Source organism: Corvus brachyrhynchos, unplaced genomic scaffold (assembly GCF_000691975.1).
Source record: "Corvus brachyrhynchos isolate BGI_N302 unplaced genomic scaffold, ASM69197v1 scaffold881, whole genome shotgun sequence".
NCBI classification, from domain to species: Eukaryota; Metazoa; Chordata; class Aves; order Passeriformes; family Corvidae; genus Corvus; species Corvus brachyrhynchos.
Window position 1 is genome coordinate 217,962 of NW_008236001.1, and position 23,324 is coordinate 241,285.

At 40.2% G+C, this 23,324-nt stretch overlaps 1 protein-coding gene across 2 annotated transcripts in view; it reads right to left on the reverse strand.

Moving 5' to 3' along the window:
* Window positions 1–23,324, reverse strand: part of LOC103614052 (pro-neuregulin-1, membrane-bound isoform-like) — a 206,196-nt gene that overhangs the window by 134,606 nt on the left and 48,266 nt on the right. The window lies entirely within an intron of this gene.

Consider the following 23,324-nt stretch of genomic DNA (forward strand, 5'->3'; position numbering starts at 1 on the left):
AACTTTCCACAGGCACTGGTACATTGTATATTATGCACTACTAATACCACAATAACAGTTTCCACAGTGATTACAATACAGCATTACGGAGGAATACATAAAAATACATTAAAATCAGTATCAGATGTGATATATAAATGCCTAGCTAAATTACTGCTTCTGAGAAAAAAGGACTTGCTGTCGTTTTTAAAGAAAGAACATGTCTTATGATCACAGCTGTAGGGAAGTTCAGTTCTGAGCCTAAACGCTCACTTCTAGCTCACACCTCTAATGCGAGTTCAGTTGTGAAATTTTCTTAATGAAAAAATAAAAATGCAAATTTAAAAAATTGAAAAACCAAACAAAAAAAAAAGTACTGGCATTCTTTGGAAAACACGAATTATGTAAAACATAAGCAATGCGTAGTCAGTTTTGATCTTTCTGGCTGTGCATATTGTAATAATTAAACTAGACCAATAACACCTCAGCAGTGTGATGACCATTAAAGAGGGGGGAAAAAAAAGACTAGTTTGTTTAGGACATACTTTTGGATGCTGCAGAAGAAGTATTTTCTTATTCAACTAGTTCATCATCCAGTATCTTGTTTACACCAAGAATAGCATTGCTAGACCTTTCTAAAAGAATAAAACTGAAGAATTTGATTATCTGAATTTTCACATTAATTCCCTAAAAATTATACAGAATAAATAAAGTACATTGGCAAATCAGTATACTGGTTTTGACGGCCTAAAATAGAAAACAAAATACTGTAATAACTCGTGACTACTCTGATAGGAGAAAATCTATTTCTGGATTGTATTTTGAATAAGAAAAAATCTTTTCTTATTTGGATAATAAGAAATTTGGATTTATCTCTGCAGATGCTACATTTTGTTTTTATGGAATAGGAACAATAATTTGAGGTGTTTGTTGAAAATTTCAGAAGTTGAATCAACAGCTAGAATAAAAGGCTTTAATGGATACAACAAATTTCTCCTATTATTTAAAAGAAAAATAAAATTAAGACCAAATTAAGGCATTCATTTAAAAATAAATTGTATCTGTAAATTAGAGTAACATTCCGTTCCCCTTTAATATTCTTAATTAAGTGTAATCCAGCATTCAAATTTTCTTATGGTAAAAATTAGTACACACTTTCAGTTTGGCTCTTCTGTTTCTAATAATTAATATGGGAGGGAGGGAGACAAATTGAGTCTTCTTGCATCAATCTGAAAAAATAATCTCTAATTACCTTGAAAGAAAGGAAAGGGCCAATATACAAGTCAACACCTAATCTGTTTCTCCTTCTGTATTCAGTTACTGAAGTAGAGTTTCAGCAGAGCCAGCTGGTGGTCATCTGTATCATGGAACTTTTCCACATGCTTGTATTGGATCCAGAATAACGAAAGGCCATTCTGGGAACGTTTGTTGCCCTTATGATTCTTTCTCTTAAGGAGAAAGCCAGTAAATACAAAATTATTGTCTCATATGTCCAAAAAAGATTTGAAAGGAGCAAATACCCTTTATGCATTTTATCTTTTCTGTACAGCACCATGGGGCTTCAGCCTGTAGGTACCATAGCATTACAAATATACACACGTGTGTGTGTGTGTGTGTGTGTGTGTGTGAAAGGCAAATAAAGACATGTAAATTCACCTTTATTAATTCTTCTGGTTGGAAAGATAATATAATCTTGAAGCAAACATCTGCATTAAATTCCTTGTATGATGAGGGTTTGGCCCTTGGCATCTTAGCTGGGGTATGGAGAACCTCAAAATGCCTGCACTTTTTTCTTCATTTATTCCGCAAATCTGAAGCAGCTAATGAAAAAATTAAAGCAATTAGGTAAAGAACAGGCATTGCTGCCCAGCAAGTGCTTATGTACGTAAGGGTTTTTTGTGGTTTTTTTTTTCTCCCTTTTCTTTTCCCCCTAGAAAAATCTGCAGAAGGCGGTGGTATGTGTGATCAAGTAATGATGAAGAACTTGCTTTGTGGACAGTGGCAGTTCTTCTTCTTCCTTTGATTTTTTTTAATGGATCTAGATTTCCTACTTGTCTGGTGCTCGAGAGGATTTCTTTCTGCCTAGGAGTTCCCCGAATGGGAAAGTGCCAATGACATCACTGGGAACCACCTTCTCTTCACTTCCATGGTTTGTGCATGGGAGGGCACTCGCCCACTCTGACAGCAAAGGGCGGAGGAGGAGGAGGCGTGGGAGCCGGGGAGGGAGAAGGAGGTTGTTGAAGAAGACCCTTCTCGTTTTACAAGCTCCTTTGGCTGGGGACGGAGGTGTTACAGCAGAGATTCAAAGTGTGACATCCCTAGCAAAACACACTCAGAATCCCCAATACCAGCTCCCTGCTGTTGATTGTGTTCCCTGGTCTCCAGGACTGGTGCTGAATACGAGAGTGAGCGTTGCCAAGGGAACAGGGAGAAAAAGCAGTCCTTCCCTTCTGCAGTTACATTAAGCCAAGCGGCGAGCTTTGCACCTTCAAAAGTGATGTATCTGAGAAGATCCTTCTTTACAAGAAGATACACTTTTCTTGTAAAGAGACATAAATTCCCAGCATGCCTACGCTTCATCAAAACACAAATAAATGCCTGGCCAGACTAATTTTCCAGACAATCAGTTGTGCATACAGCCATCCAGGGTGTGGGAGGAATAGCCAGTGCTGAATAGCCAGTGTCCTTCCCAGTGTCCTGAGAGCACAGGGTTACATAGAGGACTGGAAAGTGCCCCCACTCACCCCGTGGGCCACCTGGCTGTCAGACAACAGTCACCACATGCCCATCTCAGCAGGAGAGCTGGGAATGGCCGGGAGAAAGAATCTGACTTTCCACCCCTGGACATCTCTCCAGTTTTTACCATTAGCCGTAAGGAATTAGTGAGCCACATTTACAGACAGTGTCTGAAGCACAGAGAGGGACCATGCTCTCAGAGTCCATTCAGAGTGGGAGTAACACAGCGGCATGCCACCTCTGCCAAAAGTCTTGTGGTAAAGCATGGCACAGCCCAAGTCAACCCCCTGAGCCTGTGTAGGCACCCTGAGCAGTCCCACGTTCTGCATGTTCAGAGGATTTATCTGTCTGTGTTGTCTGCTCAGATAAGCTCACTGGAAAACCTCTACCCCTATCAGTCTATACAGTAGAAGTTACATTCTGTTAAGAGACATCTGTAAGGACCTATTTCCAATCGTATCTCAGGTGCAGATGCCACCCAAAGTGCATATAATTTAAACAGAAAATATATAATATGAGATAGAGGTTTGGTACCATGCTCTTACAACCAACCAAGGCAGAGGAACTGATTAGTCTCTCAAGATAATTAGCTCTATATTGTCCACTGTTCCCAAACCCTCACTTTTTGGTGACCTCAGATTTCCGGGTGATTTGTTATTCAATGATATTTTAAGAGAAAAAGGCAGAAGAAGCAGAAATGTGATGATGGAGGGACCTACCCACGTCCCTTCAATCCAGCAAAACAGCCAGAAGCAAATGCAGGAAAATGAGTACTGTGGCATACTTGGAGGTTGCAAGAGGGCCACAGCAGAGCCAAGATCTTGCACTTACCAGTAACCATTGAATGGCAAAATACTAAATTCAGTAAGACTTTTTACACGTTTGAGCTAAGAAAATGTTTTTTCTTGGCAAAACCTAAGAGGGACTTGTGTTCCTTCAAAACTTGTCTTTATTATAAAGATTTTGGCTGCAAAAAATTATCTATTGGATGGTGGAGGTACCAGATTTTTTAGATCTACACTATAATTAAAATATGTGATGCCATCTTCCAAAACTCTCAACTAAAATATTTACTCCTTAAGTGATAAAAATATTTATATGGATGTACATTCAAAATCACAAACTTAAAAGAAAGCCTGTTTTCATGGAAGAGTCTCTTGATGCAGAACATAGAGGAATTGTGTATGTTACTATTAATACTTTCAATGATTAATTCATGACCATCAATCACTCCTTTTTATTTCTTTCAAAAGTGCAGACTGTGCATGTTCTCTTGATAACATATTGCTATATCCTGTGTCACACCTAAATTGAAACTGAGTTTGTGAATGCTCTTATAGTCACTGCAGTTCTAATAAATAACAGTATCTATAAAGTTTTCATTCACACATGCAGACAGAGAGACACACAAATACACACACCTATCTGTGTAGGGACGGAGCAGAAGTAGAAGCAATCACAGCGTATTCTTTGTCTCATCTTGGTGTGATTTCCTCTAAAACTGGTTCATATCAAATGTCTTGAGAAATGGTCAATATACACTGAAATTTCTGCACTTCTCACTGCAGCCTTATGAAAGGCAAGGAAGTGACTGTGGTAAGAAGTACCTCGAGTTTTCTCAGGCTTTTCTGCAAATGACTTACATACAGGCTCTGTTATGGCTAAAATGAAAAAGAGTCCCAAAGTGAAATGTGAGGCTAAGGCACACAAAGGTTAATTGGACTCTGTATTGCACCTCCAAAGTGTTTTGGAAGTCTGATCCCAGAAACAGAAGTCACAAACACAAGTTCAGAGATCTGGTATCCAGAGAACAGGCTACAGCCCATGTAGACATTCGCCTGGGCCGGAGAAAATGCCTCTGGTGCATATAGTCACTTCTTCAGCCACTACATCTTGACATAGAAGCACCACCAAACTACAGGTGGTCCTCTTGGGCTTGGGTGTAAAAAGGTGGAGTGGAAAAGACTTTTCATTGTAGCAGTAGAAGTAGTTTCCTGAGATGCTCCACGTCCACTCAAAGACTCTACCCATTAATCTTACATAAGCATACTAACATGTGGAAAAGGTGAAAAATATTAGTTCACAGCCAATTTTCTGTGTTGTCTCCTCAAATCAGTGGCATTCAGTCTTCATTCTACAAATGCAGCCACGCATAGCGATAACCTCTGCAGTTCACTTTGACACAAACAATGATGGAAATTGCCCACTAATTTTCCTCAGGCCACTAAAGACTTGTGAGTGATTTTTGCAGGTGGATTCTTTCTGTGGGGGACAAAAGAATCAGGGACTTTGTGGGAAATTTGGGGAGGTGGTTTATTTTCCTCAGTTTCCTACTGATTCATTTCTTTCTTTTCAAAAACCTATCCATGAAGAACTATCCAGATACTTTTATCTGTAAGATAATCAAACTCCAAGAAGCAGAGACCTTGAACCAGCCTTGTAGGATCTCCTTCCATCTGATTACTAATGATGGACAAATCTCCCTCTGTAAGACAATTGCTGTGGCCATTCTTGGGGCATCTACTTTACAAAAAACAACTTTCCTGAAGCAGAAACAAGACCCCAACACCTTATGCCTACAGCAGCATAAAAGGTCTAGGGCTAACAGCCTCATCTTCCTTGTGAAATACCCTGCTGAAATGACAGTGTTGCTATGTCAAATGTTTCTTAGATCTTACCACTGAATAGCTTCCAGCAGGCACATATATTTGAAGCAAACCTTGTCCAGCCTAAGGGCAACCTTTAGCTGAAACTCATTCAATACCTGACAAAATTCTGTGCTCTTTTACAAAGGTACTTAAACACATTGGCAAAGATGGTCATGTTCTAGTTTCCTACCCACGGGAAGAAACACTTGCATTTTATTTTGCATTTATATGGAAGATAAAAGTACTTCTGAGTTGCACAAAATTAGCAATTTAAAAATACTAAAATTAATATTTCATTCTTTGCCATGTACATTTTTATGCAAAACCAAAATTTAAATGTCTGTGACATTTCTCTAATAGGAATTCGGTCACCTACATTCATACACCTAAAATTTAAAAAATTCATTAAAAAAACCTAAGTACAAACATATCATTTGGAAAACAGCTTAAAGAACTTTAAAAAAAGGAAGAAAAATTATTTCCTACAAAGAACTGAATTCAATTAAAACGTGTATTCCTGTGCAGTAATTTCAAGATGAGAAAACTGCAAGCAGTTCTGAGGTTTTCTATGCCTCAAGCAAAGCACATGCCATAATTTAGGTGGTCTTACAAATTTATCAATACACATATTGTGTCTCGATTATTCTGTTTGGCTTTTGGTCTCTGATTAGGAGCTATAGTAATTTTTTTCAATGATTGGGACATATCATGACTAAAAGCCAAAGGCTGGAAAGGAATCACAGTATTTGCAAGATACTCTTTATATACAGTTGGAAAAAAGCACCTTGAACTACTGTAGGAGAAAACCAATTATTTCTTAAGTGAAGGAGTCAATTTACTGTACATGCCCAGCTACACTCTCTGAAAGGAAAAAGGTAAAAGAGCATCCATTGTACTTCCAGGAAAACTCATATTACTTCTCAAAAGTGCTCTTAAAATAGGTGTGAATGAAAGAAATTGCACACTGTCAAGTAACACACTGCAAGTGTGAAAATACTTTTTTTCAGAAGGAGCACACCAACAAAATTCTGTAATATCAAAAGAAAGAGGATGTAACGTAATAACAATAATTAAAAAACCCAACATACCAAAAAAAACCACCAAAAAACCCCTCCAGTGAATATGTCAGTTATGACTTTAATAATCTTATTACTCCCAAAATAATACTTACTATAAATGTAGTCATAACAAGTTAGTGTTTATAATACACGTAAGGCCACATTGTGCTTCTGTTTACAATACTGTGTTTGCACTGAGAGAACCAAAAAAAGAATTTGGTACAATATACAAATCCTTTTAGTTATTCCATCAAAAATTTCCTGTGTGCCTTTTCATTTGTAGTAATAATCTCTGATGATTATTATTGATAAAAGTGACCTCTTGCTTTCTGAAAAGAGCTGTTGAGACCAGATTAAACATTAAGACCTCTGAAACTTGCTGTCGGAGTACAAAGAGATGTCTCATAGCTTCCTCTCAGTCCCAGCTGGCATCTGAAGAAAGGAGTCATCACAACCAAAAAAAACAAAGGGGGAAAACGGTGCAGTTAGCTAATTGGTGAGCCTTCTGCTAGATTAACAGAAAGAACCCCTGGAAAGGACCTCAGATAGCATATTCCTGGAAACAAAAAAAAACGCTCCATGCTGTTGTAAATGAGCACATCAAATGCTTGCAATGCAGAAGTAGGTACAAAACATTCGTACATTAATGACGATGAAGAAGAGCACACACATCACAAAAACCTACTTTTCTCTTTTTAGTCAAATATTATAAACTGTGCATTATTCCTGCTCTGTGGTCCTGCAGAAAGCAGAATATGAATAGAAAACACTGCTTTTACAGTCAAATGTAAAAACTATGAATGATAAGAATGAGTTAACAAGAGTAACAGGAAGATAATGAAATATTTGGGCAGTATACGCCTTGCAATTAGACATGTTGCCCACATAATGCCAAATTTAAAAAAAGGCTTATGCTGCCAAACAGTACTAATGGAACGTTCATTTGGACACCTGCTCTGACCAGACTCAGAAGAGTCTACATACTTATTTTCTAACTGTTGATTTATTTTTGCTCTAAAAGAAAGTCTGTGGCAAATGCATGTTTACACAGGAACTTGTGCTCTCCATTTTCAGCTGTTAACCTTAAAATCTCATAGATTTCATGTTTCCTGTTTATAAGGGTGAAACATGGCACTGCCTTTATTTTTCTAAAATTAGCCAAAATAAAATTAAAAAGTGAATTGATAAAAAACTTATCCAAGAAATAGATATTTGACAGTAGATGATTTATAAGCACATAATATGAGCTGCCCTCATGCAAAGATCCATCGAGCCTGGTATTCTATCACATACGGCTAATTTAAGAAAATATATTAATTAAAAAGGCAAGTACAGAGTCATTCTTTTCTACAATGTCCTCCAGCTGCCATTTTGAACAGTAAGTGGTAGTCCTGACCTCTACATATTCATCCTTTTCTGAATATCTTGTGGTAATGAAGTCTATGATGTCATTATATTGAGGTTTGTGGAAGAAGATTAAGTCTTCTATCAGGCAAAATAATATTGCTGGAGGAAAAAAAAACCCAAAAACCAGACATGATTTTTAGTCTGTTAGTCTTTTTTTTCCAAGTATAAAATAGAGAGAGCATTTTTCAAAAGTTGAGAACAGTACTTTGGATTTTTACTGGACATGCTAACTAGTCAGACCATTCAAGACAAAAAAAAAGTACTTGGCTCTCACGGGGCAGAAGAAGGGTTTTAGCAGCAGGAGAGGTGATAAAATGATTATGTCTAGTGCTAAAGAAAAACAATAATGTGCAATGCAATAAATACCTCTTCCAAGTCCATGACTTAATTGTTTGACAGGGACTTTAATTTCTTGGCTTGTCCTTTGGAAGTGTTTAGTGAACACATTCATTTGAGGATCCAAACCAAAAGTTTACAAATAGGGTGACTGCTTTGTGAAAAACTATGATTCTGAGGAGGTTTTTGCCTTGTGCTGATTGTTTCCAAGCTCTACCTGACAAGTGGTGGCTAATAAGTTCAAAATCTGTGTAAGGCGGCTTTGGAGCACTGGATACTAACACCTAATTTTGCAACACATGATAAAGGGACACTGACAGTCTGCTGTGGTGTCATGGCTCTGGGAATCTGCTGTCTGAAGAGTGCTTGTCCATCTAGTAATTGAGCATATCAAAGCTGTTCCACAACTCCCAACTTTCCTTGTCACCCCTCACTTTACTTTTTCTTACAGTAGTCTATACTTTCTTGGGTGCATGACAAAAATGTCTCACAGAATTTGAAATCCAGATATTGCATGCTTCAAAACAGTGACTTCATGCTTCAGAGCCTGAGATACATCCAGTGGCACCTCTGAACAGGAAACTGGATCAGACATCTCCATCGGTTCCTGCCAGGGGAAGCTGTGAGTCTCTAACTGTATGAACTTGATGCAGAACATACTGGATGAACCCAATCCTTTGCTTGTGATACAGAATCATAGAAACATAGAATCACTAAGGTTGGAAAAGACCTCCAAGACCACAGAGTCCAACCTTTGACTAAACACCACCTTGCCAACTAAACCATAACACTAAGTGCCACATCCATTTATTTCTTGAACACTTCCACGGATTGTGACTCCACTACTTTCCTGTGTTCCAGTATTTAACCACCCTTCCAGCAAAGAAATTCTTCCTGATGTCCAATCTGAACATGCCATGGCACAGCTTGAGGCCAGCCCTTTCAGAATGGTGCTCACCTGTCACTGAGGTCTGACTGACTCATGTTCAACCACTCTGGCCTTTAAAGCTCTTGCTTGAGTATTTGCTGCTACCACCAAGACCTGCACCTGTAGCAGCTCCACCCAGGCCCAGGTCCCAGGCTTTGAGGTGCACCACAGCAGCCCTCCTACTCTTCACAGCCGAGCCCTCGTAGGCCAAAAGGAGGTTAACTCATCGTTATGGTCCTTTCTGGTATTGCTGGGACCCTACCTGCAGATATTTGACTGTGGAAAAGGAATTTGACTCCATGAAAAGATCTCTGTTAGACTGGAAATTTTCTTAATCCTTGTTATTTACTAATGCAAAGAGCCACTCATGCGAATAAGCCATGACATGCTGTGGGTAGTTCACTCATGTCTACCATGACAGTAGGGGTTTAAAAGATTTTTTATGTTTGTTTTTCTCCAAGAACAGCTTGGCTTAATAAATGGGCATCCTAGAAAGCTGAGCTTTAAAAATGCAGAATTTATAAGTGCAAAATACTTTCATCACCCTAGAGGTAATACCACTGGATACTTCTTCTGGAAGGAATATGAATTATTTACTTTCTTTTCAGATCATATGTATCTCAAGCTAGACTTTAAAAATTCACTCTAATGTTATAATGCCTAAAATGTAGTATCTGTGGCCACAAAAAAACCCCCCAAAACCAAACCCAAACCAAACCTTTGTCAGTGAAAAGAGCCTCCTTCAGAGTTTCAGTAAATGCCACTAGCCCAAAATACAATACTGACCTGAAGGATCAGTTTTAGAAAATATTTTACTCAGTAGAGCAAGCACTTCTAAGCGCCAGCAATATATAAAGCATACTTCATTTGCCTTCCATGTCCATGTTGGATTTTATTAAATAGTGTCCGTAACATAGAAAAGTGCATTAGAGATGGAATTTTTTAGTGAGGTAGACTTCTGTGTGTATTGCAAGGAGATGCTTTTTCTTTCAAATCTAGTAATCACTTTCTACATTTCCCCAAAAAAGGCACAATAACCTGTGGTTTACCTCCTGCTAGTACCCTTTCTGAAGCTCCATAGATGGTTTTCTATCTCCTCAAAAGCTACGCATAGTCCAAATGTTCTTTACTCTTGCAGATTTGGTGAAGGCAGATACATTTTTCCTATTGACTTTCAAAATATCTGATGCTAACATAAGCCAATCTCGTTTGACATTGGGAAACTCTTACATTAATTACATGACGAATGAGTTTTATAAATTCTAAATTACAGCTGTAAATGAATTAACTGTAAAAACTGTAAGGAGCTGGCTCAGCAAAATCCCAAATCGTTCTATCCAAATGACACAAGCCCCAGCTTTTGCTGACTGCACTATCACACGCACAGACCTGATCTGTTTGATTTGCACATGAATGCTGACATTTTTTAAGAATTACAGCATTTACAGGTAGTGCCTACGATAATTACTAACTGAATAACTCCCTCTCTTTCTGTGCTTATCTTCCATTAAGCCAGGTTTTTTTTTGCTTCTCTTTCCCATGTGTGTGTAGTATAAAGTCTCCTGCCATGTGACCAGGGCCCAAAAAAGTGACCAGAATAAGGAGGAAGATTGTGCTCTTTGATGGGAGTTATTTCCTCAGCCTTGTTTTCAAAACTCTTACATACCATGGTAACTTTTCTCTGACTCTGCCCTCAGCTGAATATTCACTGCAGAAGCCAACCCCAGCATCCCTGTTATATGGGTGGTCCTTGGCTACTTATGCCTGCCATGGAATTACACAGCTGGGACAAAGCTGTCTGACAAGATGCCTCCAGTGAATATCCACTCACTCTCTGTCCAAGGCCAAATGCCTTCTTTTCTTCTCTGTTTGAAGACTGAACAGAATCGGTGAGCTCTCTGTGAGTGGAAAACACTGGCTTTCACTGACATTTGAATTGAATCTATTGCAGTTGGCCACTCAAACATGACCAGAACTTGATGTTTTGGGGTTTTTTGTGACTGCAATGTTAGTTGTTCACATTCCTCCTGATCTGGAAGGTAAACCATACTAAAGAAAAGCAAAAGTCTACACTACATGTATGAGTGGAATGGTGGCATAATGATAATATTTTTAAATTATTTTTTTTCCTTTTTCAATCAAGAAGTCTGCCAGCAAATATATGCCTATTTACATCAGGCTGCAGCATTTTCTACCATACAATGATGCATAAATTATGCATGCCTGAACTAGAGATGCTTTTAAGAGAAGCAGTAAAGCCACAACCAGATCTTCAAAGATCCTTTTTGGAGACTGCTATTGCACTCATGAAGTGGACAGGGAAGAGAGATGATAAAAAACAGGATAGATATTAGTACGATGTAAAGACAGGTTTGTGAGAAAAATCTCAGCTTAAGAATATGGGATTCACATCCTGGGTCTCACCACAGACCCCAGCATGACCGGGCAAAACACTGAGCAGATTGATATATTTACAAATACACTCTATCTCACTCTTGCAAACACAAAACCTGTGTCTGTGTGATATGCATAAGAACTTTAAAACATTTCTGCCATAGTATAGGTAAGACTGGGCAACTGAATCTCAGGAGGTGGGAAATCTTTCCTTTACTTTAAGAAACCTGGTTCTGCTTTGTACAGGAAGACTGCTGCAATTGGCTTTTTCTGATAGCATTTTTGTGAAATTTGGTTTCCAAAGAGTGAAGCACAAATGCTTAAGTATAAACATGCACACAATTGCTAGGATTTGAAATGTGGTATCCTACACACACACAAATAAACATACACTCCAAATATCCATATGGTTCCTGTTCTGACTGAGAAATCCACAGGGGGCCCTGTGTACCCCTTCAGAGTCCTCTGGGAGTACTGGGATTCCTGTTATGTCCCTGTCTCAGTTGCAGCTCTGGACAGCTTGAGTGCTCCCTGCCACAGAGGACCACCAACAGAACCATCTGGCCTGTAATAACAAGGACACTGGGGAGTGCAGGAACCACAGTTTCTAGTGAGTCACCTATTGGCACCCATGCCAATTAGAATCCACTCATTGACACAGAAGATTTCTTCCACCTGAGACCATGAGGTACAACATCTGTTTCTGTTGGTCTTGTGACAATTACCACAACATGGCACTGCAAATATCTTAAAATTATTGTAACCATTGCAAGTTATTCCCTCAACCATGTGATGGTTAGCTGCAGTGAAGCTTTGGTCTCCCTTTGTGACAGTCTTTATTTTTGTTACAGACATGCCTCAGCCTTTCTTTGATGAGGATGTCCTTCTTTTTGGGGATGCTTTCTCCATGAAACAAGTTTGGGTGGTCACAGGAAGGGAGCTGCTGAAACTTCCCATTGCTCTCCTGTCAGGAATTTCTTCTGGCACCACACAGCCTACAGCATGGATTTTGTGACTTGCTTTCCTAAAGGTGAAAAGCCTGAGCTTGTGAACAAACACAAGCAGAGGGGTGCATCTGAGCATGATCAGGCTAGCACCAGCAATCTGATCAGTGCACCTCAGGTGGCTGCTTGCCCTCACACTGGTACTGTGTAGTGAACGGGCAGCGAGTGATCAGCAGCCACGTTTCCGTGGCAGTGGCCACAGCGCATTCAACACCTGCCAGCCATCACCTGATCATGCTCTTGGGAAGTGCTCTTAGCAGCCAGTTTTGCAATACTTCTGCAGTACCTGTTAATAGAAAGATAGCACGTATCACAAGGCACACACTTCTTACTACTTAGAAGAAAACATGGTATAGTTCAGAATTAATTGCACTGATACTACAAGATTTGACACAAAAATTCTGCTCTTGACACAATCCAATACCGAAAAACAATTTTTAAGGGCTGAGTCCATTAGTACAACCGTATTTACTCCCTCTAACTAGAGCAAGATCCAGGGCAACAAAATGTCACATCTATAAACATATTTTTACAATCATTCACCAAAGTTCAGGAAAGTTATTCACCACCAATACTATTAAACAGCTTCTCTCCATTAAGGTAAATTATACACCTTTCTTAACCAAAGAACGAGGGCCTTTTAGTATGCAGTCACAACATGCTCTTACAGCAAGACTGAGGCCACAAATCAACAGGAAGTTGGCCTTGGTAACTGCTATATGAGAAGAGCTTTACTTTTAGGTTTCCATCAAAATTGATGTTTTCTAAGGTTGGGTTTATTTTGAGGGGGGGGACATGTGTGCTTATTTTCCTTACTGAGTAACTGAGGGATTTTTGAAGTCTCATTTAAAAGTTCCAGAAACATTTCTGTGGCCACAGGTTAGTTTTACAAACCTGAAAACAGTCATGGATACTGTGGGAATCCCTTTAATTACTAAGAGAATCATTAAAAGATTCTTTCTTCTTTTTTAATGACCATGCTAGAATACATAATGTCAAATAATTGCAATGCAATGCTTTCTAAGCCAGAGAAAATGATCCTCTGAACTGAGAAGAAGCCTTTTGAATCCTTCGTTTTTTTAATTTTCCTTGCTTCCTGCATGGTGCACTATGTAAATTATCAGCATTTGTTCCCAACAGTTGCAGTAAAAATATTTAGGGTGCCTGAGAAAAAAGAACTACAAAAAATGCAAATTATTGAAGGTCTGTCTTTAATTACAGAAGATCGGTTAAAATGATAAATTGTGATGTACCTAATAAAGATTTTATAGATTGTGGTTTATGATATCATGTAGCACTCCTACCCCATTTGGAGCAGGTTTTCAGACTAAAAACAGCCATGATGACACAGCATCATTACAGTTGTAATAACTCACTTTACCATAAAATCTGCAAATTCATAATGGGAGTAAGTAATAGGAAAAATCCATGGTAAAATGGACTCATCTAAACTTTGGTTAACAACTCCAAAGGTCACGAGATCTTGGACAGTGTGAAAAGAATGTGCCACAACAAAGGTCCCATGACATCTCTGAACTCCTCTTTAGCCAGCAGATAACTGGCACAATTGTGTGGAGAAGGCAAGCTAGCAAGGCTGGTTAGACCAGAAAGCTGTGGAAACAACTACATTTTGATGAGTTCAAATGGAAACAACACTGAGGGGAAACTCCCTAAACTGAATTCATATTCAAGCCAGTTCCCTCCCGAGAAAGAGTAAAGGGGAGGGGAGGGGAGGGGAGAGAAAGGGAGGGGAGGGTATCATTCTCCAAAGTTTAGCGAGTAACTTCCTTTGTTCCTGACAAAATCTGAATAAAATGTTCAAACCTGGATACCTGAAATTAGACTCCCAAGCCTATCTCTAGAGTATAACGTAAAGTTTCTGTAGGTGGATCCCTCCACTCAGCCATGCAGTATGTGATAAGCACAGAGACTGGCAGGGGTGAAGGCTTGAGCAAACAGAGATGTGCCTTTCAGAAGTGCAGCCAAGCATCTTCCAATATAATTAACGCGCGAAGTACCCACTCTGTAGAGTTATGAAAAGTCTCCCCCCTTGGAGGAGGAGAGTGCCTGGCCACATTTCCTACCCACGTCTCACTGGCTAACACCTAATTTAATGCACAATTATGTGCATAAGAATCCTGGACAGCATTGCAATAGTCCATTTTTAGTTGTTTACACATTTTGGCTATTTTCCTGTGGTTTGACCTGTCCAGTCCTCAGTTGCAAGTCTGGATGCAAACTTTACAGCACCAAAAGATCATTCCAGGTGTATATTTAAACAGGCATGGATTAGTGTGTATTGTATTTCAATTTTCTGCTTCATTTAGAGAAGTGGAAAACAATGACAGAGCTTCACTAATTCCTAGATTGGGCAGGTGGAGATTAGCCTAACTCAGGGTAAAGCAGTGGGATTACTGCAAACTAGACAGGGTTCATAAAGGGAAAGCAGTCCCTCTCAGTGGTTGCACTGGCTGGTCCTGCTCCAGTAATGCCTTGCTCCCACCAGAAAGGGATCCTCTGAAGGTGCTGATACATGTTTTCCACAAAACTGTCAGTAGGACCCTGATTAAAGGGTCCCTGTCTCTCCTCAGGACTCACTGTGAAAAATATCCTTTCCTCTTTCCTCCACGGTGCTACCAGTTTAAAGCCCTCACTGCTAGTGCAGGAGCTTACTACCATCATAAATTACAAATTAAGGGCTTAGTTAAAATTACACAAAGCTACTAATACAAGGCATTTATAGACAAGAGCTTTTTCTTCAGGGAAGCAAATTCCTCTTTTTCAATGACAGGAAATTTCCTCAAAATGTTATGATTTCTATACTAAAACCAATGAAGGCAGCTAGGGTACAGTTCCTGAGATGCTGGTCTTGGATGGGTTTCCTGTCACAAAGGGGCATGGTGTTAATATCCAGTCAAAGCCTTGAGAGATTTTGTTGGATGCTTGATGGTATCAATGTGCAGATTCTTGCTAGCTGTCACTGCTGACCTGGCTTAGCCACTCTCTCATTCCTGAAGTATGTTGCCTTAGGCAAAAACAAAGGACTTACGCAGCCAAATGGAAATCAGAAAACCCGGACACAGTATAAAATGCTAAAACGTCCCCCGACTAAGCAGAGGATGGGAACCTGTGGTGATCTGAGAAAGAAAATGGGGAGACTGTCCAATTTTATAGTGCAAAGCAGGTTTAGGATAGTTATGATACAAACTAGCTCCTGAAGTGAAATAGACTGGAAGCTGAAAAAGTTCTCCCACTGATTTTTCACAAAGCAAATTAGACAGACTTACTGGTTCAATTCAGCAGTTGCTGGATGAAGGCATAGCTGAGGCTGTTGCATCCTGCCAGACCAGAGGCAAATACCCACTTGGCCCAACAAAAATGTTTGCACTACGAACTGCTGTGTCTCTGGGATTTCCTGTAACTGCTAGCAGACCTTTAAATATCACGAGACTCACAGGCCAGAATTTTCAGAGGTGCTCTTAATTCTGCAGCTGTGGAGCTGGACAGCAAATCTTCATAGCTTGGGATATTCCATGGCACAAACCCACACTGGAGTTTTGCTCTTATTTCAAAGATATGTTGCAATGCAGTAACGCGACTGCAAACTTGTATGCAGGGTCAACAACTCTGAGAGGAACTGGCTATGAGAATAAAAAGATTCCTTGTCACCTTTACAACTCTGACCCCTGACCCCTGAGCAGAGAAAACTAAAATGCTGGAGGAGAAGTGATATTTTAGAATTACCCTTAAAATAACTCAAGTGCCTGTTTTCTCTGGTTTGTTTTAACAGGTTGTGAGACTATGAGAAAATGTCCTATCCGTGGCAAAGCACGCAAACCACCTAGATGTTTCCTGTAAGAAGTATTGCTCTGTGACCACTGGAAGGAACCTGAAAAAAATTCCAACAAAATTCTCCTAGTCTCTATCAGACCAGACTAGGAGGAAATAAAAAATAATTACATAAACCATACAATACTTAAAAAATTTATTTTCTGCAAATTCTCCCTCTGAAATGTCCTTTTGCATGACATGACTTTCAATGTCATGGAAGAAGTGAAAGGACCTGAGAGCATGGCATGTTTCCGTGCCAGCATCATTATTTTCAAAAGTTGATTGTGCACTCTTAACTGCTCACAAACCTCTCCAGACCCATCCGTGTTACAGCCACTCTCAGTCACAATTATATTCCTCTCTTTGTTCGCTATGGAGAATGGTTTTAATTTTCAGCCTTGTTGGGTCTGTTAAATCTTGATCATTATCAATCACTCTAATTCCCTGATGGGCCAGTCTATAATGAACTCTGGCTCCTGTTGCTGGATGGCATTTGCTTCATTAAGGAATGGCTCCCCTTGGTAGTCAGTCTGAAGCAATAGTAGTTTCTTGGCACGGGCCACTCCAGTCCAATTTCATTTAAGCTTCCAGAGTTGTGTTGAAGAGGTTTATTCACTTGGGAATTCAGGCAGAAGTCTGAGTAGGATAAAAAGAACCTTATGCATTTAAACCACTTTCTGGACACATGGTTGCGCAAAGATTTCTGAAAGCAATCATGGAAAATACAGCTTTCGGGCAGGGTTTACTGTTCTAAAAGCAACTGACTTATGCTGAAAGTTCTCCCATCCTTTTGAGAGTCCTTTTGATGATGAAACTCACTCCTTTCTGATCAAAAGGAACATGTCAATTTATAGGGCCTGTGAAGATGCCAAAAAATAATAATCTTACAATGAAAAACAATAGATACTGGGAGGAAAAAAAAAGCTTTTTCCTCCTATGTGATTATTTGTAGCACATTGTTCTCAATTTTTACAAAACACTTCAGAAATACCAGGTTGTTCCAATTTCAATTTAGACTTCTAGGAAGGGGGTTACACTATTACACTCAAAGGTATAGCTATTCATTTTATAACATTTAGAGACCAGTCTAGACTACACCAGACTTGAATGTTTCAGTGGAAAGGGACCTACCACGATCACGCAGGACATCTGCAGATGCTGTGACTGAAATAAAAGACACGTTCAAATAACTTATTCAGCTAAATAAATAATATTGACTTACTAAAGTTCTTATAGGAATGAAAGGCCTCTCAATTTTCTCTTCTGCAAAGTCAAAAAGACTCTTTAAAAAGTTCACAGCTTTACCTTGTGCAAGAAAAGAATTGGATGCCTTTTACTTTACAGCTGTGAGGCATAGACAAGGTATACCACACCTGGCATGATTTATGAGCCAGTGAAGTCACTTGCTAAGATGGTTTATGTGACACAGGGATGTTTATCATAAGCTCACCCTATGAAGAATGAGATGGACTGTGTCAGAACAGTATGCAAATGCTCTCACCAAGCACAGAATGCCTGCTGCCATGAAAACTGTTTGAACACAGCCCTATATGCTCTGAAATTGCTCATTTCTGACCCAAACATACAAAGTTCAAGACACCTAAGAGCTAAAATCAACATACCACATGTCCTTGCTCCTTGCAGCTTCCCTGCCTCCCATCCTTTACATTTTCAGTAATATGCAAATCCCTGAAAGGGTCTCAGGTACCAGGGTTCTTTACCACCCTGTTAACTTTCTTCCCCTTATATTTTTCTCTATCTTGTTGCCATTTCAGTTCATTTTCATGGAAACACTGGCTTTACAAAAACATAAACTAAGTGTGTTAATAAACATGTGCTGAAAATCCAACTTCATCCTGAAAAAACCCAGATGTGTTTGTTATAAACACATGCCTGGCCAACTTCAGCTTTGCCTGCAGCTCACTTTTATTCTTGATACAGGACTTAAGGGTTTAATGGAGCACTCTGGAAAACAAACGCATATATGTGGGTGCCTCCAGTGCACCCACAGCAGGAGTAAGAAGAGGTATGGTTTGTGCTGCAGTTCTGCCTCAGTTGCTGAGTTAGGGTATTGGCAGGGCACCTGCAGACCTGTGCATGCATCTTGAAATTTGGGAGGACTTCACACCAGTCTCAGACTGCCGTGGAGGGGGTCACTCCTGATGTACAACCGTGTAAGAGTGAGCAGACAACAGGGCTATTTTGGTTTGTGCCCACAGCTGCACTGTCAGGACTGGCATAAAGGCAGGCCCTGGGGCTGCAGGAAGAGAGACACTATTGCCTTGGTTGTCTTGAGTCAGGATCACCAAACTCATCTTGGAGGCATGTGTACAGCTTATAATATCAACAAAGTCTGCTTTGGACACATGCTTCCAGATTCAATCTGGGTTATCTCTGCCTTTCCCTCTCATATGCAGTGACCTGCTCTTGCCTGCTGTTAGAAGAAATTTCAAGTCACCTCTTCGTAAAGATAATTTTGTTTTGCTATACAGACCTTTACTGACCTTTGCTTCCTGAAGTTCAATTGGTAGAAAAGAAAGAAAATTGAAGAATTCTTTCTAAACTCTGTACTAAGGAAGATTTTCCACATCCAGAAGCCAAATGACCAATTTTCCAGTGCATAAGCAGTGCAGGGTGCATACAGCCAACTCTACAGTCCCTGTTGGTCAAACTTGCAGCAGCAGGGTGTGACAGGGCATGTTTTTTTGATGTCAGTTCTGTGGCAAGTGCACATGGGGAAGAATAACCCCAGAATGTACCAGTACAGGCTGGGGGCTGATCTGCTGGAAAGCAGCTCTGCTGAGAAGGACCTGGGGGTCCTGGTGGACAACAAGCTGTCCATGAGCCAGCAGTGTGTCCTTGTGGCTGAGACAGCCCATGGCATCCTGTCCTGGGGGCTGAGACAGCCAATGGCATCCTGGAGTAAATTAGGAAGAGCATTGCCTGCAGGTTGAGGGAGGTGATCCTGCCCCAGTGAGGCACATCTGGAGTGCTGTGTCCAGCTCTGGGCTTTTCAGTACAAGAGACACATGGAGCTCCAAGAGTGGGTAAAGCGGAGGACAATGAAGATGATTAAGGGACTGGATCATCTCTCTAAGGAGGAAAGACAGAGGGAGCTGTTCAGCCTCAAGAGGGATGACTGAGAGGGGACCTCTTCAATGAGTATCTGAAGTGCCAAGCGATAGGACAAGAGACAATGGGAAATTGATGCACAGGAAGTTCCACCTAAAGACGGGTAAGAACTTTACTGTGCAGGTAACTGAACAGGGTGCCAAGAGAGATTGGGGAGTCTCTCTCACTGGAGATGTTCAAGAACCATCTGGATGCCATCCTGTACCATGGGCTCTAGAATGACTCTGCTTGAGCAGGAAGGTTGGATCAAATGACCCACTGTGATCTATTTGAACCCCACCCATTCTGTGATTCTCTGATTTGGTGGCTGCACAGTTCTGAGTTGCTCAGTGAGTGCAAAAATTCCACCTATCAAACCCACAGATTTGGCCAGGAGGTTCTTTGAACCCTTGCAAAGATTAGCCATTAGACAGTGACAAAACCCTCACAGCAAAAATTGCAAATAGTACAAGCAAATGGAATCTCTTTATCGGCAAGCATCTGTTTGCAGTGCATTTTAATCATGGTATGTTCAGGTTTCCAAAGAATGGAAACTGAAGGCACAGTTATGTGCTCTGAATTTAAGAACAGATGCCAACTGATGCCTGCTGGGCACAGACATGCTGGTAACCTTCAGTAGCAAAGAGGGAAATGAAACCCAATACAAAAGGCATTAGCAAGAAGGTAAGTGATTTATTTCTCTGTAAGCAAAACAGAAACCATTGTGCATTCACTGGAAAGAGGACAGAAGAAATTCTGGGGCTCGATCCCTTACCTCATGCTAACAGTCTTAAGGCATGATAGAAACCTGGCAAACTTGACTACTCCACTTACTCTAAACAAGACACAGTTCCATAGGGACCAAGTTGCCTCATGCTGGTGACAGGGTGACAGAATATACTGCACTCATTTTACATTGAGGTCTTGACATTCTGTAAAGCTGTATCCTGGATTATCATGGCAGCTTGTTACTGTAGCCATAGCCTGGATTGTAGTCTGCCTCTTATCTCCAGAGAATGTCCAAAAAGGTTAATGGAGCTGGTGAAGGGGCTGGAGCACAAGTCATATAAGGAGTAGTTGAGGGAGCTGGAGGTGTTTAGCCTGGAGAAAAGGAGCCTCAGGGGAGACCTTATTGCTCTCTATAGCTACTTGAAAGGAGATTGTAGTGGAGTCTCTTCCAGGTAACAAGGGACAGTACAAGAAGAAATAGCTTCAAGTTGTACTTTTTTGGCAACAGACACAAGTAATGGGAAGAGAATGAAAACCATCCTGTTGGGAAGGCAGTCCTATGAAATGTCACCAAGTATGGGACTTGAGTCTTTTCCATGTACTGACATGTTCCAATAATCATAGAACCAGAATAGTCTGGGTTGGCAGGGACTCCTAAGATCACAGAATGGTTTAAGTTGGAAGGGAACTTAAATATCATGTCATTCCAAACCCCCTATCATGGGTCAGGACACTTGACCAGATTGCTCAGAGCCCTATCCAACTGGGCCTTGAGCACCTTCAGGGATGGGTTATCCTTCGTTTATCTGAACAATCTGTTCCAGTGCCTCACCAGCCTCATAGTAATGCCTACAATGAACTGAATTGTTCTTGCTATCCCACCAGTATTGTGGGAAAAATAATAAATGCTGGGGTTTTGTGGTGTTGCATCTCACATCTAAACTGATCGTGTGTACAAGCCTTTCCCCACACCTGAGCCTTCCTAACACCATCCTCATTTTGACTTCAATGTCTAGTAAGGGTTGAGCTGAAATATCTGCCTTTTCCTGAGCAAAGACACTAATAGTCTATTTCTTTCACTGTTGATCCATTGATTTACCTGAACGCTATCCTGGTAGTTTTGACAAGCTTTTCAGCCAGTTCTTGTAGTTGAAGGAATGGGAGGGATGACAAAAGAGGTGCCAGGGAAGCATGGCTGGATGTTGGGACAAGTACTGGCCTCCTAGATTTTGGACCACTTTAGATGAATATGTATTTATAGGACAAACATGCAGAGGTATTGAGATAAGATTGAATTTTAAAGCATTGGACAAGCGTAATTGGCTAATGCCAGATGTTGGAGACAACAGGTTAAACACCATCTAAACATCTTTCCTGTTCCACATACATGCCCTGTCTCTGGCAGGGTTCAAGGCCAGGTTGGATGGAGCTCTGAGCAACCTGAATCAAATCACTGGATAAATCTCATTTTTAGCTGAGGACCCGGTTTATACCAATTTATCTCCATGAGCTTTTCATAAAATTTAGATGAAGGAAAATTCTCTGTCTGTCTTCATTGTCTTACATACCCTGCTCTTGAATTTAAGCCTTTATTTTAGTTTAGCTTAATTCTGAGTGAAAGTGCCCACACATTAATTCTATGTAATAAATGCATTTCAAAAATTAATTCAGATCCTATTGTCTGAATGTCCCCATGAAACAGGTACCAGAATATCTGTGAAATATATTATATTACATATATATATATATACATATATATATATAAAACAGCAATTATGGAATGCTTTTATCTTTTATATCTATCATGCAGAGGCAGTCATTAAAAAAACCAAACTCTGAACATTTCACAGCTTTAACACCTTGAAGTATTTAAAGATCAGGTTCTGCTCTTTCTGAACCTTATGAGTGCTGCTTCCCTGTCACCCCATCTTGAGCAATAGCCATGTCCTGCTGGGGCTCACCCTGCAGTGGTACTGACACTGCTGAGACTCTCCTGACTTACCAGTCTCCAGGTGCTGGCATGTGCTTTTGTCTGATTTCTGCCATCACGTCTGCCTGTTCCCCTCACCTGAAAAAGCAGGCTTCTTCCCATGTTGTTTTAGTGCTATAGATAAGGAACCTGAGGGATGTAATCCAGCAGTGGTGTGCGTCATCACCTCAGAAGGAAATCAGTGATGTTGTATGCCTGTCATCTCACAAATTCGCACCAAAGTTGTTGACGTTCATAAAACCTTATGAGCTTTAGGAACCTGTAACTGCAAACGCTTGGTGTCCAGCCGTCCCACTGTCCTTAAAAGCTGCTTCACATGAACCATCCACACTGTCTCTCAGTAGCTGCTGTTTTTCTGCTGCTTGCAGATCTTGGCACCATGATTTGTGCCAGACTGACATTTCTGTTGCAGCTCCCATTAACTGGAACAAAACCAATCATTTGAAATTGGCAACTGTGATGAAATTAAATGTTTCCATAGAAAGCACTGCACAATTATTTCTTGCTAATGCTAAAATCGTGGGCAGGATGCTCCTGTGAAGATTTTCCATCTAATTTGTATTGTGACAGACATAATTAGGAGGTGGACAAAATCAAAGCATCATGCTGTATAAGTCACAGCATAAAAAGGATAAGAGTTTAACTCTTGTAATAACACAATCAGATGGCAGCAGTGCTGTTGGCAATATAGATTCATTTTCCAAATTTTCCCTATGAAATCTGCCAGCAGAACTAGCAGTCATTAGCAGACTGCAGAAACAATTTGGCATGTCTCAGGAAGGCAACTAGTTTGGTTTTTAATGAATGGCCAAAGAAGAAGCTTCTAATGGCACAGATAGCAAGAATAAAGCAGAAAGCATTATAAATGCAGTTACAATCATTAATCTTGCTGATGTAATACTTATTCCCAAACCCACTAAAATAAACAGCAGACACCCAAGCAGCCTCAGTGGATTCTGAATAGGGATTTTAAGATGAAAAAATACAAGAGCCCAGAAACCCATAATGAAACACAGTAGCTTGAAATTTCTTGCTTCTGTTTCAGATGTGGACAGTGACTAGTGTCCCAGAAAAATTCCGTTTTTTATATCCATGTCAGTTGGTATAAGAGCACATTTTTCCCATGGACCCTGCCTCAGGTAATATAGATAGATTAAGAGCTTATTGTGCACA